General features: G+C 39.9%; 1 protein-coding gene and 2 long non-coding RNA genes across 6 annotated transcripts in view; all 3 read left to right on the top strand.

Moving 5' to 3' along the window:
• The window catches only part of LOC5574548 (scavenger receptor class B member 1), a 494,233-nt gene that overhangs the window by 68,170 nt on the left and 405,700 nt on the right, over positions 1-20,363 (top strand). The window lies entirely within an intron of this gene.
• On the top strand, positions 1,445-2,490 carry LOC110676438. The gene is made up of 2 exons (XR_002500385.1): positions 1,445-1,484; positions 1,984-2,490. It is a non-coding gene; the product is annotated as an uncharacterized LOC110676438 (long non-coding RNA).
• Positions 6,558-7,129, top strand: LOC110676435. Its single transcript, XR_002500382.1, has 2 exons — positions 6,558-6,893; positions 6,950-7,129. It is a non-coding gene; the product is annotated as an uncharacterized LOC110676435 (long non-coding RNA).

Raw genomic sequence — 20,363 nt, forward strand, 5'->3', positions numbered from 1 at the left:
TAATCTTTAGGCGGCCAAACAAGCTTCTGACTTCTCGCTGTTGGACTTCAGCCTGCCGGAGATTCTGATAATGATTGGCAGCAAGACGATTGTGAATAGAGCAGTAGTATAGTCTCAGTAATTTTGCTTTATTTTAGTTTAAAGGCAGCTAGCCTGATGTGATCGAAAAACAGAGGAAGTCGTTATGGTAAAACTTTTTTTAAACAAAAGTAATAGTTTTTCTTGATTTGTACTTTCTTAATTTGTTTATTTGATTCATAAGGAATTACAAATAGCAAAGCAAGCTTTCAGAAATCATCACATAAATAGGCGGACGGTACATGGCGGCCCTGTGGAGATTATCGTGCACTCAACGCTCAAACAGTTCCTGATAGATATCCTCTTCCTTACCTGCAGGATTTCACCAGCATTCTGCATGGAAAAAGTATCTTCTCAAAAATTGATCTTCAAAAGGCATTCCATCAGGTGGCTATACACCCTGAAGACATCCCGTACACTGCAATCACCACTCCGTTTGGATTATTTGAGTTCACCCATATGACGTTCGGCCTGCGAAACGCTGCTCAAACCTTCCAGCGACTAATCCACGAGGTGGTACGCGAACTGGATGTCGTGTACCCATACATCGATGACATCTTTATTGCTTCATCGTCGTCAGAAGAGCATCGAGATCATCTTCGACAATTGTTCAAACGACTGGAAGAGTACAACCTAGCCATCAACGTAGCAAAGTGTGAGTTTGGAAAGAGTGAACTAACTTTCATCGGTCACTCAGTTTCTCCTGACGGAATAAGCCCGCTGCCCGACCGTGTCGAAGCAGTACGCAATTTTCAACGTCCAACTACAGTGAAGGAGCTCAAAAGTTTTCTCGCTGTTATCAATTTCTACAGAAGGTTCATCCCGAATGCCGTAGTGGCACAAACACCATTACTCGACATGACCTCTGGAAATAAACGCAACGATCGATCTCTACTAGAGTGGACGGATTCGACTGTGTCGGCATTTGAACAATGCAAACAACAATTAGCAAATGCTGCTCTACTCGCTCACCCTGCCAGAAATGCCGAGTTGTCTTTGTGGGTGGATGCATCCAAAACAGCTGCCGGAGCTGTACTACATCAAGTCATCAACGGCCATGTTCAACCACTCGGTTTCTTCTCCAAAAGGTTCGACAAGGCACAACTGAGATACAGTACGTATGACCGAGAGTTAACGGCAATGTATCTGCAGTACGGCACTTCAAATATATGTTAGAGGGACGAAATTGTCACATATACACTGATCATAAGCCGATCGTGTTCGCTTTCCAACAAAATCTTGAAAAAGCTTCGGATCGTCAAGCACGACAATCGGCCAAATCACACCGCAGATTTGCTCTCTTGCATTCTTGCTGTCCATGCCATCTTGGCCATCGTTGGCGGTTGACTTTCATGCACTCGCTACCGATCAAGAGACCGACGACGAGTTGACAACAATACTTGAAGGTAAATTGAAAACATCATTGAATCTCAAAAAAAAACCCGGTCAACCATCCTATGCGCTACTTTAAATATCTATATCCAATAATATAGATTTCTGTCGTTTTTACTTTATTGATAATTTTGTTACGTTTATTTATGTATCTTCATCGATCCATAACACTTCATAAGTAACTTCCTTTATCAAGCATACGATATAAATCTTCAACGAAACGGTACTAAATTTCGTTCAATCATCTTTTATCGGTGGAACTTCAGTTATCTTTATGAATATTCATCGGAAAATGTGTCACGAATGATGCCAAAGTAACGTCATAAATTGACAACGAAAAATTACGCTTGGTATCGAGGCACCTTTATCACTCTTTTCAATATCATTTCGTAAATCAGCGTAAAGATATTCTGGTACATCGTATGACAGGTTTCGATGTTTTGATTTTGCAAAGATCAAACTATTTGAGACCAATGATGATTCTCCTCGACTCTTTTAAATCATTCTTTTCAGATCCAAAGCATTACGGATTATCGGCTTTCGTATTACCAGAAGGATGCTATTTAACCAGTAGGTATTATTACAAATATTTTTCGGTCGTAAGCATGCCTGCAGCTAGAGTTCTGGCTATTCTTGAGGCCAACTCTTCCCCTGTATTGAACTGTAAATGAATCAATAGTTTATGAATACTTTCTGCCACCCTTAGTTATAAAATAAAGTTTGGCTTAGTCGGTAAGTATCCTCCGATTTCCCGTATCATTAGAGTTCAAATCTCAATTTAAAAAAGTGACAAAAAAGTTCATCATAAACATAAACAAATTGACAAAGTGCGTGTAGAACCCCACAAATGTTTTGGTTCACGATCAATTTTTTTTAGCAAGTCGATAAAGTAGGAGATTTTGGTCTCGAAATTTTGATAAAAATCTGTATCAACATTTCACGATGCTACTTAATGAGCGTTAAATTTCTTTATGAATCGATGACGATCGCTATCGATTTGTTATATGAGCGTCTTTAAAGCTCGACATAAAGAAATGTGAAGAAAATTGAAGAAATGGTTGACCGGGAACACTCTGCCGGGGACTGCAAAGCAATTGTACTGTGATAGTTCTGGGGATCGCATCAGACCTTTTATAACAAAAAGGTTCCGAGACCAATTTCTTCAAGCAACCCACAATCTCTCACATCCAGGTACTCGCGCGACGGCCAAGCTGATGACTCAAAGATTTGTTTGGCCAAGTATACGGAACGATAGCATTGCCTACGCAAAGCAATGTGAACAATGTCAGCGTTCCAAAGTGACTCGTCACACACATTTACGGCTTGAACGAAAGGTTTTGTCATATCAATATTGACATTGTTGGACCCTTTCCGCCGAGTAATGGTAATCGTTATTGCCTCACCATCTTTGATAGGTTTTCCCGTTGGCCAGAAGCGATACCTGTTCCTGATATGACTGCACCTACCATCGCACAAGCTTTAGTGACTGGGTGGATTTCTCGTTTTGGCATAGCCAAACGAATCACATCTGATCAAGGACGTCAGTTCGAATCGACTCTCTTTGCTGAATTGCTTCGTACGTTTGGGATCACTCACCTACGTACGACACCATACCATCCCCAATCTAATGGTATCATCGAGAGATGGCACCGAACGCTCAAAGCCGCTCTTCTCTACCACAACCCTGATCGCTGGACCAAGCACCTCCCGATGATCTTGCTTGGTTTGAGAACCATCCACAAAGAAGATATCAGAGCTCGCCAACACTGTCCGAGATGCTATGCGAAAGATACATCCACCCAATACGGTATGGCATAATAGAGGTAAAATGTTTGTTCATTCCGACCTTAGGTTGTGCAAGAATGTTTTCGTCCGCAACGATTCAATTAGACCATCACTATCACCACCATATGACGGCCCTTATCCAGTGCTCTGCCGATCCGATAAGCACTTCAAGATAAACATCAATGGTCGGTCTGTGAATATTTCGATAGATCGACTGAAACCTGCATACACGATCGAGGAGCAACAGCAACCACATCCTCCCTGTAATCGTTCGACATCAACAACTTCGCTCGATCAACCGACAACAGTAACTCGTTCTGGGAGACGGGTCAGAATTCCGCACCGATTTCGTTGACTGTCGTCTGTTCTAGAAGGAGGGTAATGTAGCATCATCAACACTACAAGTAGCGCATCCCTTGCAACATCTTCCATGCAACACTTTGCGATTTACTCGCAAGGCACATTGAGACAAGCAGCCTGAACATAAAATGTATTCACTATTCAAATGAAGTATTCAAATCTAGACTGTATTGTTTTTTGACTTATATAAGGGAAAATCCCAAACCAAATAAATCAGTTTTTATCTAGAATTTGTACACGCTGTTTTACTCGTTAGAATCCGTGAAGTCGTCCCATAGGTTTATTTGATTTTCTTCATAATCATCGAATGTTACTTGTTGTGTTTCGGGATCAGCCGAAACATTGAAAAACGTGGTTTTGACTAACCAGAGCTAATTTTATTACTTCTTCACTACTCTACGGTTCTCGGCAAAAGAGACCGAGTTATGCTCGGGCAACGCGCAGGTTGCTGAGATTAAAAATTTGGTTGCTAATGGTGACCATTCAAAATTCAAATTTAGCATGGTGAGCTACGATCACACCTAACAGAAGTATTATGCGGGTACTTTCAATATGGGACGCACATGGTTTGGTATTTTTTTACATTTTGTCCATACAAAGATGTGGGGTGTGTATGTTTAATACCTTTCCCCTTACATGCGTATGTTTAATACCTTTACCCTTACTGGCTGACAGCTGAGACGGTAATGCATTATAAGCCATTTTACGAAGCCTGATCAAATGACAGGAGACCTGGGATTTTTCAATCATCGTCGTCAGTTTTCGCGATGATGATGGTTGATGACTGTGCGCATTTCTAGCGTAGCTTTTCATCCAGGCGAAAACTTAAATGGAGAAAAATTATTAAAATATTTCTGATCACAAAAGTGCTTTTTTATGTGCAATATGGGTAACAAAGAGGTAGCTGATACAATAACTAGGTGTAATGTTGCAGTAACGAACATTTTTGGATCTCATTTTTGTCATTTTATCCATGTCCTCGTTTGGTAAGATGAGGCGTTGTTGAAAATCACGCTGGATTTAATCCCAGGTCTCCTGTCAATTGACGCCGTTGCGGCGATCAGCTGTTCCGAAACGTCTCGTAAAATGGCTCATTCTATCAATGAGAATATATACCGAGGTGTGGAAAAGACGTTTAGTGTGCGTGACATCAGTGTACGGTGCAAAATGTTTCACAACTACAAGCGAGTTAGCTCCCATAAGAAGCCGTGTAAATTAGTGACGTAGTTATTTTTGTTTACGTTTTTTTCTCTTCACTAATACATAGCCATTGCTTCTTCTTCCACACCTTGGTATATATTCTCATTGTATTCTATGATCGTACAGTCACCCCAGGTCCGTCGCACTCGAGCTCAGATTGGGTACCACTTCTAGTACTGCATTTGGTCCCTCGGTAGTGCAAAAGGTACCCAAGTTTGACACATCGCAGTACACTTTTCACGGCATTCTAGATTACCTTATAAGCCATAAAATTTTGGGCATTTGCAAGGGACATGAAGGTCTTTAATTTGTCTTTGGTCACCCCGCACAGTTATGGATCAACTAAGGGTCATTTTTCAGAACAAAATATGATTAAATAACATGGTGGCGCTGTACAAACCAAAATTGCCTTCCTGACACTGCAGAATATAGTCGTTTTTGAGAATATACGTCAAAATTTGCGGATATTTACCAAAAAGTGTTGATTTAAATTGAAATTCCAAACAATATCCACCCCGCAGATGTAGATCAGTGGAAGAGGAGGATCCGTATTATGGATCAAATCGACTCATATTATGGATCAAAACACTACACTGAAATGAATTTTATTGTACAAACTACTGAATCCATGGTAAAATCAAGAACTGCACCAACGATTTTCAACCGACTACATTTATCTGTTAATTCTACCAAAACATAGTCAACATCACGGTATCTTTGTGGAGCAACTTTATTACAAAAAATAGGTGAATCTGAAATTTCATACTAAAAACAATTAGATTTTTCTCTTTCATTTGCGACCAAAATCAAAATAATCGGTCGGGGGGTCCAGAACATTTTTTTTAATTTTGTGTAAAGTGTTTATGGATATGTGTTGTTGTACCGACGCACATTGCGTGGAACGTATGGAGGTACGGGACAAACTGCAAGATCAAACCATTTGAATACCTTGGCATGGAAATTAAAGTTGTTCTTGGTCAAAAGAGCTGTAATAAGCATAAATGATATATGATATACGCATAATCGCAAAACTGTCTCAAGCATCATTTTAATTCTTCTTCTTCTTTCTGGCGTTACGTCTCCACTGGGACAGAGCCTGCTTCTCAGCTTAGTGTTCTTATGAGCACTTCCACAGTTATTAACTGAGAGCTTACTATGCCAATGACCATTTTTGCATGCGTATATCGTGTGGCAGGTACGAATATACTCTATGCCCTGGGAAGTCGAGAAAATTTCCAACCCGAAAAGATCCTCGACCAGTGCGATTCGAACCCACGACCCTTAGCATGGTCATGCTGAATAGCTGCGCGTTTACCGCTACGGTTATCTGGGCCCCTATCATTTTAATTATTTTCCACGAAAACCCTTGAAAATCGTACCTAAATTGATCATAATGATGTAAGAAGTTATTAGGAAATATTTCTCGCATAACTTATGATCTCATCCTAAGGTGAAGATGCATCGAAGTCAAACCTCGAATTTTCAAGAGTACAAATCTAGAGAACCAGACAACCTTTTGACGTCGAACATTTTATTGATTGGTCGCCACCAGCGAGTGACCAGTGAGTTACCGGTTGTCTGCTTCTCTAGACTTGTGCTTTTGAAAATTCGAGGTTTGGCTTCTATGTATCTTCACCCTTAAAACCACTGGTAACTGAGTTTTTAGCTCGTTGTTATTAAGCAGATAAACGGACCAAAATAAAAACTGTCACCGCTGGGAGACAGAGGAGGATCTTCTCTTCATCGTAGCATTGTGAAATAAAGTGCAAATCCATTCGTTTGCTCACACGGTGGTTTGCGAATACCCTTTAATGGGTGAAAATTTACCCGTTTTCAAATAGCACACATTTCTGTCAAAAAATGGGTGAATTCAGATATGAAAAACGGGTAAATAAATACCCATTATGTGTTGGTCATTGCAGATTAAAAATGGGTATTTAAAAACTCATTTATGGGTGAAAAAATAGTTAAAGCGAATATTCCATTGATATGTTGTGCCCAGTTCCGAAGATTAAATATAATTTTCAATCTTTAAGTTCAACTTTCCTTTTTTTGTAAATACAGCGTTCAAAAAAGAGGTAAGTTATTTTCTTATAAAGCAGTGTTAAAATTATATTGATTTCAAACCACACAGACATTTCAGATTTTCCCGTTGTTCCAGTCCTGGTTCCAGCCGGCTGCAGCAAAATTCCAGCAACTGGCAGAATGGAGGAGCTTATGTGTGAAAAAAAAATAAATGTGTGTTTTAATGAATTATATTAGTAATGGGTAGTAGGATTCGGATTCACCAATTACAAGCGTTAATATTTCCGTACAATATTCCTTTTATTTCACGCCAAGTACCGACACAACCTTTATCGCACATCACTCAAGCTATTCTGCCCTTCGTAGTCCACCCGTTCGATCGTTCACTCAACACAGGATTGCCAGTTGTAAATATTTCTCTTTCACTAATGTTCATTTATTGACTTCGCAGCACCAATCTGGAGTTCGCCGGTTGGACTTCCGAAGCGATGTTTTGAACGAACTAACTGTCATTGCTCTGCCGGCTCTGCTTTTATCTCGACTGTTTTAGAAAACTATCCAACATCACGTCGACGGAAGAAGTTTCACCACAACGGAGGATTTGTCAGTTCGAGCGCGCCAAAATCCTTCCGATTGAAAATGTGTTGGCGGTGCTTAAGGTGCAACTGTTTGCTATCCATAAATGATGATCAATTTTGTAGTTTTGGGGATGTGATATCGGTTCTACCGGACATAGATGAACTGAAAGTGTATCAACATGCCTGTTGTTAGCAAGCATATGATCCGGATAGATCACCGAATGATCGATATGATATAAAACAGAAATATTTTCTTTTCAACGATAGTTTGAACATAGATTGTTCATGGATGCCACGATGAGTCTATCGTGTGTTACCTTAAGTTCGTTGATAAAGAAGAGGAAATTGAGCGAAGTTCTTTTTCTGAATTTTATCGGGATGCACAATACAGAGCCGGAGCTAGGCTAGCTCCGACAGTAATATAATATTTATTGTTTGTAATAAAAACAGTATTTGTATGGCAATTTTAATAATAGTTGAGGTTATGATAATTTGCATTCCCCTTCTAAAAATGGGTTAATTTTTACCCTTTTTATGCCGCAAGCGAGATTTACAAAAAGGGTAAAAAATACCCGTTATGTGACAGAAACCGCTTTTTTTTTAAGGCGCTCTGTGCTTGTGGCCACTACTGTGCCGGAATCAGTTGATCTGTAGCTTCTTTACCGATACAGATTTATTTTTAACTTATCAATATTTACATCTGCTTTTCACTCCCTCCTACTCTTTTACTCTCACACCGAGCAGGTAGGAGAGAGCTCTACTGTTAGTGAGGCTAGCTGCCTGCGAAGAGGGTCAGTTTGTCTCAGTCACCATCTGATACTGACGGAGGATGGATGTGCTCCCCAAAGCACGGTCCGTGAGGCTTCTTCTGGTGGCTGGACGGTTTTTTTTTTGTGGAGGGGCTGGGAATTGAACCCATGACCTTCCGCTTATGAAGCGAAAGCGTAACCTCAAAGCTACAAACCCCCCTAGAAACCGCTTTTACCCGTTAAAGAGTAAACCGTGTTTACTCTTTAAATGTGGAGAGGCACTTCTAGCGGAAATAGGTAAATTTTCACCCATTAAAGGGTATTCTCAAACAACCGTGCAGTAATAACAATCTACGGTCACCTATGGCGTTTAGGACGAGATCATACATTATGCGAGTTTTCTATTTTTACTCGTAGATACAAAAGTGAAATACCGGAATCTTTTCAAATGTATTACATACTTGCACATAAATTACAAATCTTGATAATTTAATTTTTTTATTGGAAATAGTTGCTTTATTTGTTATTCTCTCGCATTTGAAAAAAAGCGCTGAAATCTTTACTAATATCAATTTTCCAGTAATCCTAGTATACTTAAATATTTACTTACAGATATACAGTATGGCCCATAAAAAAACGAAAATCGTCATATCAGGTGTTATAGCAGTTTTTACATAGAAAATGTGAATAAAACATAAATATTATTCATTACTTGTATTGTTTAATCTATTAAGGCTCAGTTTTTCGCTTTGGACATGATTTTTATCTGTTACTTTCACCTTACCAGAGAGGAATTGGAAGCATACCTTCAAATTTTATCATGCGGGCGTCGAGTTCAATATCTATGTGATGAAAGCTTCTAAAACATCAACGATGGCGTGAGATTCTTCACAGACTTTGTCTCCAACAAACGCCCATATCAAATGATTGATTTTGTTCATACCTGGGTAAATGGAGACTTAAACATATTTTCGTAAAAACGGCTCATTTTGGAGAGCTTTGATTGAACCTTCATATAAGTGTGATAAGCGGCTCCGTTTTGCTTACAACCTATGAGCTAGTATTGATACAAGTTGTCTCTAACCGAAGGAACAAATTTCATCCTCAAAAATCTGTTATAGGCCTCCGTATTTATTTTTTATCTAACCTTAACAAAAAATAAAGGCATATCAAACCTATAAGATGCAAATGCCCTCAAAACTATGACCCTGGAAAAATATTTTATTGTGATCATAAAAAACACGTTCTCTAAGAACTCCTCCATCCTCTGATACCAAACAAACTAAAAGTTTCAACAATGAAGTGTAATTTACAAAGGCGGAAAGTTTATCACCAGAGTATACGACAATCAGACGCTGTTTCTAGCTTTGGGTGGATAAAACCTTTGAATTTGTTTGCTTTATTACATTATTTAGAACAGTAAGAAAATATGACAAAAATTGTACTGGATAGCGAAGTTGTGTCAAAATATACAACAATAATCAGAAATTACATTCACTATCGAAAATCATGAAAATATCGCTTGTGGATGCTATATTCACGTTCAAACAATTTTCGCATTTTTTTATGGGTCATACTGTACATACGTACATTCATTTATATATCCAAACATATGTACATTAGGACGATTCAAATTTGAAAATCCAATCTCCCATATGCTCCTTAGCATCGTTACCATAAAAATAGTGTTCTGTGAAATTTTCAGCTAGACCACCTAGAAGGTGATTTAAAGGTGGCCCAAAGAAAATGTAGGTCTATATGGAAATTACTATGGAGAATTTTTGAGAAATGTTCCAAACACGCTATTACTGTAATGTAAGAAAAAACTTATCATCCCATATTGAAAACTCATTCTTCAAATCTTTATGAAGGATGTTGCTGAAGAAACAAATCCCTTTGAGCTAATGTAGCGTACCGTGGCACTCGCGGCACTGGTTTTTCGGATCATTGAACACTCAATTCCTTCTCCTGCACAATTTTATTTATTATTAGGCACACTAAAAGTCGTCACAATTCACTAGCTTTACGCCCTTAGAATCGTTCTTAAGGAATCGATGGAGACACTTTCACTTTTCCCTCGATTCTGATCGCGTATGTGGGTGGTTCCACCAATTTCCCGAAATATACTTTATCCACCTTATATCACTATCAAACACTCTCGACCCGAAATGACCCGCTCGTCAATTTGGCAGAAAATGTCCACTGAACTTTGAACGAAAATGTCGAAACGAAAAGTAGGTGTAACCTGAACGCCACACCTCCTGGAACAGATCGTCAGAACTGGGGGCCTCACCGCCTGCGATCGGGGCGTTTTATCGCAGTTGCAGGGCTCTAATCCCATATTAACTCCTCTACAGGCAGCTTCATTTTTTACCGCAAAATTCAAATTCAAATCGTTATTTATTTATTTATTTTATTTTTAACTAAAATTTTGAAAGAGGGAAAAACCCTTTTGAGTGATTTCAATTGGAAATCTTTCTCAAAGAGGCACAAAACCTCTTTATCTTTTCAATAAACGTTACAAATCAAACTTAAAACTAAAGGCTCACACGGTAATAAACCATAACAGAGCCGTAATCTTGAAACATAACAATCAGCGTTAAGTAAGGAGTGTCATCGAAAACCAGTGAGGAAGAGAATCAAAATCGAATCCAACGTGGCATCTGAAAATAAACGTAAAAAAACAAAGAGTATCAAACCAAATATGAGATCTCATTTATAAACTGAAACAAAAATTTCATTAAAGGATACCATTTTGTACCAAGTATATCACGTACAGATACAGGAATAGGTAGACCCAAATTTACAATATTATTGATTAATTTATTTCTTGGAGTAATGAATTTGTCACACTGAAATACTATATGATCAATGTCTTCATAAAATTCCCCACAATCGCATAAATTTGAATCTTTAATGTTGATGCGATACAAATGGCTGTTACAATTATAATGATTTGACATCAATCTCGAAAAAGAGCAAATAAAACTTCTACTTGCTGGCATATTTTTAAACCATGGAAAATGATTAACTTTAGTACAAATAGAATGACACCAACGTCCTTTGTCACTTGAATTCCAACACGTTTGCCAATCCAAAAGAGATTTAACTTTCAATTTTGGATGAAATTCAGAAGGTAGTATAATACGGCTGTAAGTTATTCCGTGATGAACACCAAATTTAGCTAACGAATCTGCCTGTTCATTACCATAAATTTTACAATGAGCAGGAATCCAAACAAATTTAATAATAAATCCTCGAGAACTAAGTTCAAGTAATAATCTTTTCATAATAAATATAACATGATGAATTTTGAAGTTGAAATTAATTGTATTTAAAGCCTGGAGGCAACTCAAGCTATCCGAACAAACAATATAAATATTTGGTGCACAATTTTTAATCAAGTTACATGCAAAGTAAAGAGCAATTAATTCTGCTGAAAAAACAGAACAAGGAGATTGCAATTTAAAAAATTTTTTTTTTTTTTTACTTATCTCGTTTATTTGGCAGGCTCGGGCGCCGTATGGCATAACAGAGCCGAAATCTTTTCTTTTTGTTTACATTATATACATTTTGAAATTTGTATTTATTTTAAAAACTATGTTAGTTTGGGAAAGTTTTAAGGTTAGGGAATACATTTGTACATCAGGAAAGGAAAGGATTTTTCGGGATATCTTAAGCTACTTAGACTACTATGCTGATGAAGCTTGAAGGGACAGGATGTCCAGATCTGTAACGAGTCTAAACAAAAACGGTTTATGGGAGACACGACGAGAAGAGGACAATTTGAAGGGGAAAAAGAAAGACAGGGAACGAACGACAATCAAACTCGGACATTGATACGCTTCAAAAACAGATAGATAAAATTCATATATTCTAAATCAAGGCCCGCCAACACTTCCCTGACAGGCTTCTGCTGTTTTCCTCGGATCCGGAGAGTTTCAGTCAGTTCAGATCTGATGCCACGATGTTCACTGCATCCCCACACAACATGCTCGATATCCTGGTAAGCCACGCCGCAAACACAGAGATTGCTTTCTGAGAGCCCAATACGGTGGGTATGCGCGCTTAACGAATAGTGATTGGACATAAGCCGACACATGACACGAATGAAATCACGGCTCATGCCCAACCCCTTAAACCATGGTTTTTTCGACACCTGTGGAAATATGGAATGCAGCCATCTACCCATTTCTCCGTCTCTCCATTTCTGTTGCCAGCTGATCAAGGTCTCCCGACGGGCCAATGCAAAAAATTCATCGAAGGCGATTTGACGCTCGTAAACATCGCCTTCTTTAGCGCCTACCTTAGCCAGAGAGTCCGCTTTCTCATTGCCCGGAATGGAGCAATGGGAAGGGACCCAAGCTAGGGTAATAGTGTAAGAGCGATTTGACAAAGCACTCAATGCTTGGCGTATTTTATTCGGGAAGTACGCTGAGTGCTTCACCGGCTTCATTGACCGCAGAGCCTCCAGAGAGCTTAGACTGTCGGAAAAAATGAAGAAGTGCTCGGGTGGGAGAGAACTGATATACTCTAAGGCGTAATGTATAGCTGCTAGCTCAGCAACATATACAGAACATGGCTTTTGAAGCATGAAGGAGGCGCTATGAAAAACGTTGTAAACACCGAAACCAGTGATATCATCCATTTTTGACCCATCAGTGAAGAACTGCCGGTTCTCGCTGACATGCCCGAATTTACTTGCAAACATGGGAGGGATAAACTTTGAACGAAAGTGATCTGGTATACCATGGATATCTTGCTTCATGGACAAATCAAATACTACAGAGGAACAGTCGAAGTCTAGGAAGTTATCACGATTGGTGTTAACCGAAGATGGGCTAACCTCCAGCGTCATGTACCAGTAGTACACACTCATGAAACGAGTTTGCGGGTTATGTTCAAGCAGCTTTTCGTAGTTGTCAATAACCAATGGATTGAGAACCTCACAACGGATGAGGAACCTGAGTGTTAACTCCGCGAAACGATCTGTCAGAGGCTGTACTCCTGCAAGTACCTCTAAACTCATTGTGTGAGTCGAGTTCATGCAACCTAGCGCGATGCGAAGACAACGGTACTGAATCCGCTGTATCTTCAGCATATGTGTTTTCGCCGCGGATTGAAAACAAAAGCTACCGTACTCCAAGACCGACAAGATGGTTGTTTGGTACAGCTTGATCAGATCTTCCGGATGGGCTCCCCACCATGTTCCGGTTATAGTTCGCATGAAGTTGATTCGTTTTTGGCATTTCTGTGTCAGATACGCAATGTGTTTTCCCCAGGTGCATTTGGCGTCGAACCAGACCCCAAGATATTTAGAAGATAAGCTATGAGTGATTGTTTTACCCATGAGTGTAAGCGGAAACTTGGCAGGTTTGTGTTTCTTTGAAAAGACAACCATCTCAGTTTTCTCCGCAGAGAATTCGATACCCAGCTTTAAGGCCCAAGTAGACAAATTGTCCAGAGTATCTTGTAAGGGTCCTTGTAGTTCGGCTGCTGTTGGTCCTGTGACAGAAACAACACAGTCGTCTGCAAGCTGTCTTAACGAGCAATTTTCCATGAGACAGTCATCAATGTCTCTCACATAAAAATTATAAAGAAGGGGACTCAGACATGAGCCCTGTGGTAGACCCATGTAGCTAATTCGTGAAACTGACAAGTTGCCATGAGTAAAACTCATATGCTTCTCGGACAACAAATTGTACAAAAAATTGTTCAAAATTGATGAAAGGCCACTTGCGTGGAGTTTGTCTGAAAGAACATCAACACAAACTGAGTCAAAAGCACCCTTAATATCCAAAAACACTGAACCCATCTGTTCCTTTTGGGCAAAGGCAAGTTGAATTTCTGAAGAAAGCAGCGCAAGACAGTCGTTCGTTCCTTTGGCTCTGCGAAAACCAAACTGCGTATCTGACAGCATGCCATTCGATTCAACCCATTGATCCAGTCGAAAGAGAATCATCTTCTCTAACAACTTGCGAATACACGACAACATCGCAATTGGCCGGTACGAATTATAGTTCGACGCGGGTTTCCCGGGTTTTTGGATGGCTATTACTCTCACCTGCCTCCAGTCATCCGGAACAATGTTACACTCCAGAAAGTGATTAAACAAGTTCAATAGGCGCCTCTTTGCGACGTCAGGTAGGCTCTTAAGCAAATTGAACTTGATTCGATCCATTCCTGGAGCGGAATTGTTACATGAAAGGAGAGCAAGTGAAAATTCAACCATCGAAAAAGGTCTATCCATGGCGTCCCTATCCACCGGAATATCTCGTCGCACGCGATCAACAGGAACGGAATCCGGACAAACTTTCTTAGCGAAATCGATAATCCACCGAGGAGAGCTCTCTCGATCTTCATTAACCGACGATATATTACGCATTCTTCTTCCGACGGTCCAAAGCGTTCTTAACGAGGTCTCACGCGATAATCCTTCCACAAAATGACGCCAATAACCGCTTTTCTTCGCTTTAACCAAGCTTTTAAACTTGCGTTCAAGGGAAGAATAGCGCTCATAGTTGTCAATTGAACCACGTTTCCGAAAGTCTTTAAACGCGGCGGATTTCTCGCGATAGAGTGCCTTACACTCTTCATCCCACCACGGATTGGGAGGCTTCTTGCGAACCGACGGACCAGGCACAGGACGGCGTTGGGCTTGAAGAGCGCTGTTGAGAATCAACTCGGATAAAAAGCGATACTCTTCCAACGGAGGAAGTACTTCTACCGCTTGCTCTCCATCAATGATCGTTTCCGCGTACTTTCCCCAGTCAATGTGTTTCGTGAGGTCGTAGGCGAGATCGATGGATGGAGACTGTTGTGTTCCATTGGAAATTGAAACTACGATCGGCAAGTGATCGCTACCATGGGGATCCTGGATTACCCTCCATGAACAATCCAGCGATAACGAGCTTGAACATATTGAGAGGTCTAAACGGCTATCCCTAGGACTTCCATCTTGAGCTGGAGGTGCCACTCGTGTAACTTCCCCAGTGTTGAGAATTGTCATATTGAAGTCGTCGCAGAGGTCATAAATCAACGTTGATCGGTGGTCGTCATACAGTTCTCCCCAGCCTGTTCCGTGGGAGTTGAAATCCCCAATGAACAACCGTGGTTCAGGCATAACTGAGCAGATGTGAGAGAGATCTCTGCGAGATATCGCCGATCTCGGAGGAAGATATATGGAGGCGACACTAAGGCTTTTGCCTCGGATAGTCACCTGACATGCAACGACTTCAATGCCTGACATCGGCGGCAGATCGACTCTGTAGAACGAGTGATGCTTTTTGATCCCCAAAAGTACTCCTCCATATGAGTCGGATCGATCCAGGCGAATAATATTAAAATCATGGAAAGGAAGGGTCACATCAGGTGTTAGCCATGTTTCTGATAACGCAAAAACATCGCACTGTAAATTACTAACTAAAAATTTAAAACTATCTAATTTAGGCATAATACTACGACAGTTCCAGTGCAGAACAGAAATCATATCTTCGACCTCTGTGGATAATTTATCCATCAAAAGATATGATCGTTGCAAGGAGGGGCATTCTAGAAGCCAGTTGCTTCAAAAGAGGAGTCACACATGGAAGCAATCCTTTGACAATGTTCTTCACTGGGTCAGAAGCATTGAAGAAATTAAGGATGATATCCACAATGCCAGAAAGCGTAAACATTGGAACGCCCTGAGGTTGCCCTAGGGGCTCCGAATGCGAACTTTCTTTTGGCTGAGCAGTCTGAAATTTTGGGTTATTTGGGATTTTAGATCTTCCCGGTAGTGGCGGAAAGTCTCTTTCCTCTTGGAGTTTGAATCCAGGAGGTGAAAGCTTTGAGACTTTCGCGACAGGCTTAGTATTTTTCATGGCTGGTGGGTCATCACTGCTAGGCAGATTCCGAGGCTTTTTGGTGGGTCTCTGGAGTCTCACACGCTTCCTCGATGAACCCTTGAAAACGAAGGAAATTCCTTCACCAACCTCAGAGTCGGAGCCCTGATCATCAAGAGACAGAGAAGAGTAGATATTTTGTGATTCAGCAGACGGAGCAGCCTTTTTCAACATCTCGGCAAAACTACGCCGAGAGCGCTGCTCTAATGATCGTCGCTGATGTTGCTGCCGGCGTACGTACGTCGGGCAGTTTTCGAGGGCATGTGGTGGACTTTCGTTGCAATAAACGCATTTTGGCGGTATACTACATGCACCATCCACATGTCTCTCCCCGCAAGAAGCACAGCGAGGTTTATTGCAGCAATACTGGGCAGTATGGCCCAGCTGCTTGCAATTTGTGCAATTCATTACCTTCGGTACGTACAGCCGCACAGGTAAACGAAGTTTGCCGATTACAAGAAAATTCGGCAAAGCAGATCCGGAAAAGGTCACACAGAAGGATTCAGAATGTGAATAGATCTTCTTTTCTCCCACCAGGGATACGGAATGCAATTGCTTGCAATCCAGTATGGGGACAGATGGGAGAGAAGGGTTTTTGAAGCGACCACAACCCTGCATCAATTCTTCGCAGGTCATACTGCCTTCGGTGACCACTCCCGCAATCTCAACCCGATGGCTTGGTAGATAAGTTTGGTACTCACGAGTAAAGAGCTCACAGGCCACAATCTCATTGGCCTGTTTACGGTCACTGACGGTGACGCGCAGCTTACCAGAACCCACTGTGTCAATTGCGACAACGGAAGAGAATCGCTTAGTCAGATCCTTACTGATCTGAATAGTATTCAACCGTTTGCCTTTGGATCGAAAGAAAACAACAAAAGGCCCACCAGAGTCGGGCGGGTAGGCCTTAAGGCGGGGGGACGTAGGAGATGATAGAATATTGGTGTCCATTTGAGACACATCAGATTGAGGGGACACACATGGATTGGGCATAGAGGTGTTTGTGTTTTGTTGGTTCAACACATTCGAAGACTCAGTGAGGGGATACGACGTTCCCCCGCCATCATCATCTACACCCATTGCGGTAGCTTAACACCGCAAAGGGCGCACGAATAACTCAAACTAACACTATTCACAGAAATGGAAATTGAATCAAACTGAAAAAAAACACACACACACATACAAAGGGGAAAGGGAAGAGGGAAAACTTTCACACGCAGTAAAAACTAATCAAAAAAGACGTGAAGAGGAGAAGAACAACGAGAGGTACTTATCTTTTACTCTATCCACGCTGGCGTCGTCGATGCTGTAACCGATGGGCGTCTACGCTTGGGGAGAGGTAGCAAATGGCGGACGACCGTTCGCTGGCGCGTCTCCGCTGTCGCACACTACAGAGGATGATCACTGCGTTGCACTCAGGTAGCACACGGGACGAGGTACGGGCTGCCATCGACGGTACACGTGATCCGAAAAGAACAGGCCGCTCGCTGGTACTTGTGGATGTGTGGTCTCTCGCTCTCTCTGCTCTTACGCTATACACACACTATAGCCGATGATCACACTGCACTGCACACAGGTAGCACACGGGACGGGGTGCGGGCTGCTTTCGATGATGCACGTGATCGGAAAAATCCACGCGTTGGCGAAAACGTTCAACAGTTTTGCGCAAAACTCAATTTAACGGCAACACAATGGCTTCGCCGAAAGTGTTCCGCTTCCAAGCCGAACTAAGGCTCTTCACTCCAATAAACACACTTGGCACTAAGCCTCGAACAACCAAATATTCGGGAAAAACGGGTGTGAACCCGGACACACGAGAACTATCGACTGTCTCGCACGGTAGCTCAACAAGGAATGATTTAAAAAAATGACCAGAAAATAAGTTATAGACACCAAAACCTGCGATGCCGTCAATCAATGAACCATCAGTATAAAAAAATTGTGCGGGAGTAATTCCATTGAATTTGCGCTCGAATAAAATATTAGCAAAATAATAATGGTGAAATTTTGGAATTTGTTTCATTTCATGGAATAGAGACAAGTCAATTAATGGCTTGTATGAATGAATGGAAATTTTTGAATTATAAAAGGCATACGAAGGAATTGGTTCAATATTTTCTGTAGAGCAATGAATGAAGGAATGTAACAGTTTGCTCGTAGGATTAATATCAAATAAAGATTTCAAAAAATCAATAAGAGGATGATTGTTTGAAAAACAATTCATAACAAATTTGCAATTCAATTCTTGAAAACGAATCTTTAATGGTAATATACCAGCAAGAACTTCTACTGATTGAGTATGTGTTGAATTCATAAGTTTCAAGCAAATTCTCAAGCAACGAAACTGTATTTTTTCCAGTTTGACAAAATATGTACGTGTAGCGCTCCCAAATGTAAACCAACCATATTCCATTACTGAACGGATAGTAGTTTTGTAAAGCGTAATTAAATCAGAAGGACTTGCGCCCCACCAAGTCCCTGTAATTGTACGAAGAAAGTTTATTCTTTTTGAACAAACTTTTTGAATATATTTAATATGAGCATTCCAGTTCAGTTTAAAATCAAACCAAATACCAAGATATTTATATTCATCAACTTGTTCAATTTCAATACCATTTACATAAAAATGAATTGAAGAAGTCGAATATTTTCTCGAAAATATTATATATTTTGTTTTTTGAACAGAAAAAGAAAAACCATTTTCATGAGCCCACATATCAATATTGTTCAGGGCACATTGCATAAAATGTCTTATAATTTCTCTATTTTTGCCACTGATAGAAATGACATTATCATCAGCAAATTGTAATAAATAACATCCATTAGGAATAATTGAAGCAATGTCACTTGTGAATAAATTATACAAAAAAGGACTTAAACAAGATCCCTGTGGCAGACCGAAATAACTATAACGAATTGTTTTCGATTTACCATTATGATAAAAATTCATGATTTTGAAAGAAAATAAATTGCATACAAAATTTGATATTAAATTTGGAATTTTCAAATTATGCATTTTATTGTATAATAAATCAATTAAAACAGAATCATAAGCTCCAGAAACATCCAGGAATGTTGACACAACATCTTGCCTTTTATTGAATGAAAGCTGGATTTGTGAAGCTAAAAGTGCAATACAATCACGAGTACCTCGACCTCTTCTAAATCCAAATTGAGAAGATGAAAAAATATTATTGTCCTCAGCCCATAATTCAAGACGATTTAAAATCATACGTTCTAATAATTTTCGCAAACATGACAATAAACTGATTGGCCTTCTACTATCAGCAAATGCTGGATCTCTACCAGGTTTGACAATATTTATAACTTTAATGAAACGCCATTCAAAAGGAATAATATTTTGACAAAATAAAGCATTATATATCGAAAGTAGATGAAGTTTTCCTTCGTAAGGTAAATTATTAAGTACAATAAATTTAATGTTGTCAATACCTGGAGCAGTATTTTTGGTTATTGATAAAGTCATGTCAAATTCAGCTATTGAAAATGGATTACATAATTCAGGAAAGTAATTAATTGAATTAGTATTGTAATCAATGGACGGAGGAACAGAATCAGGACAAATTTTCGAAGGAATCAGGACAAATTGTGGGCTTCGTGGCCGTGTGGTTAGCGGCGTCAGTCGTTTAGGCGTATTGTGCCACGAGGTGTGGGTTCGATTCCCGCTCCAGTCGGTGGAAACTTTTCGTCAAACGGAAAGTCCATCACTGGACTACTGGGTGTTTCATGTTGTCCGTTGCCTAATGTTAGTGATCGTTCAGTCTGTGCGGCCTTTGGCTGAAGACGGTGTGAATTGTCTTTTTTAAAATCATTCATCCATTGTTCTGAATATTCTAAAATAGTAGGTGGAGAAGAATTATAATTTCTTAAATTACGTGCTACGGACCACAAAGTAGACAATGAAGTCTCTCTGTCCAAATTTTCAACAAAATTTTTCCAATAATTTATTTTTTTAAATTTAGTAAGTCTAGTAAACTGTGCTTCAGCTTTGCAATATAGAAAATAATCATTTCTGGAGCCTGATCTGCGAAATAATTTGAAGGCTTTAGATTTATTTCTTAAAGAAATGGAACCTCATTATCCCACCAAAACGAAGGACGATTTTTTTTGTAGTATTCAAAGATGGTTTATTATGTTGAGATTTTTGCAAGCAATCTATTAACAACTTTGAAAAAGTATTGTAACTATCAATTGGAGTATCTGAATTGACAATATTGATTAATGAAATGGATACAAGATCAGAAAATTTACTCCAATTAACATTTTTACAAAGATCTGGAGTAAAAGCTTCA

Source organism: Aedes aegypti, chromosome 2 (genome assembly GCF_002204515.2).
Source record: "Aedes aegypti strain LVP_AGWG chromosome 2, AaegL5.0 Primary Assembly, whole genome shotgun sequence".
Classification (NCBI taxonomy): Eukaryota; Metazoa; Arthropoda; class Insecta; order Diptera; family Culicidae; genus Aedes; species Aedes aegypti.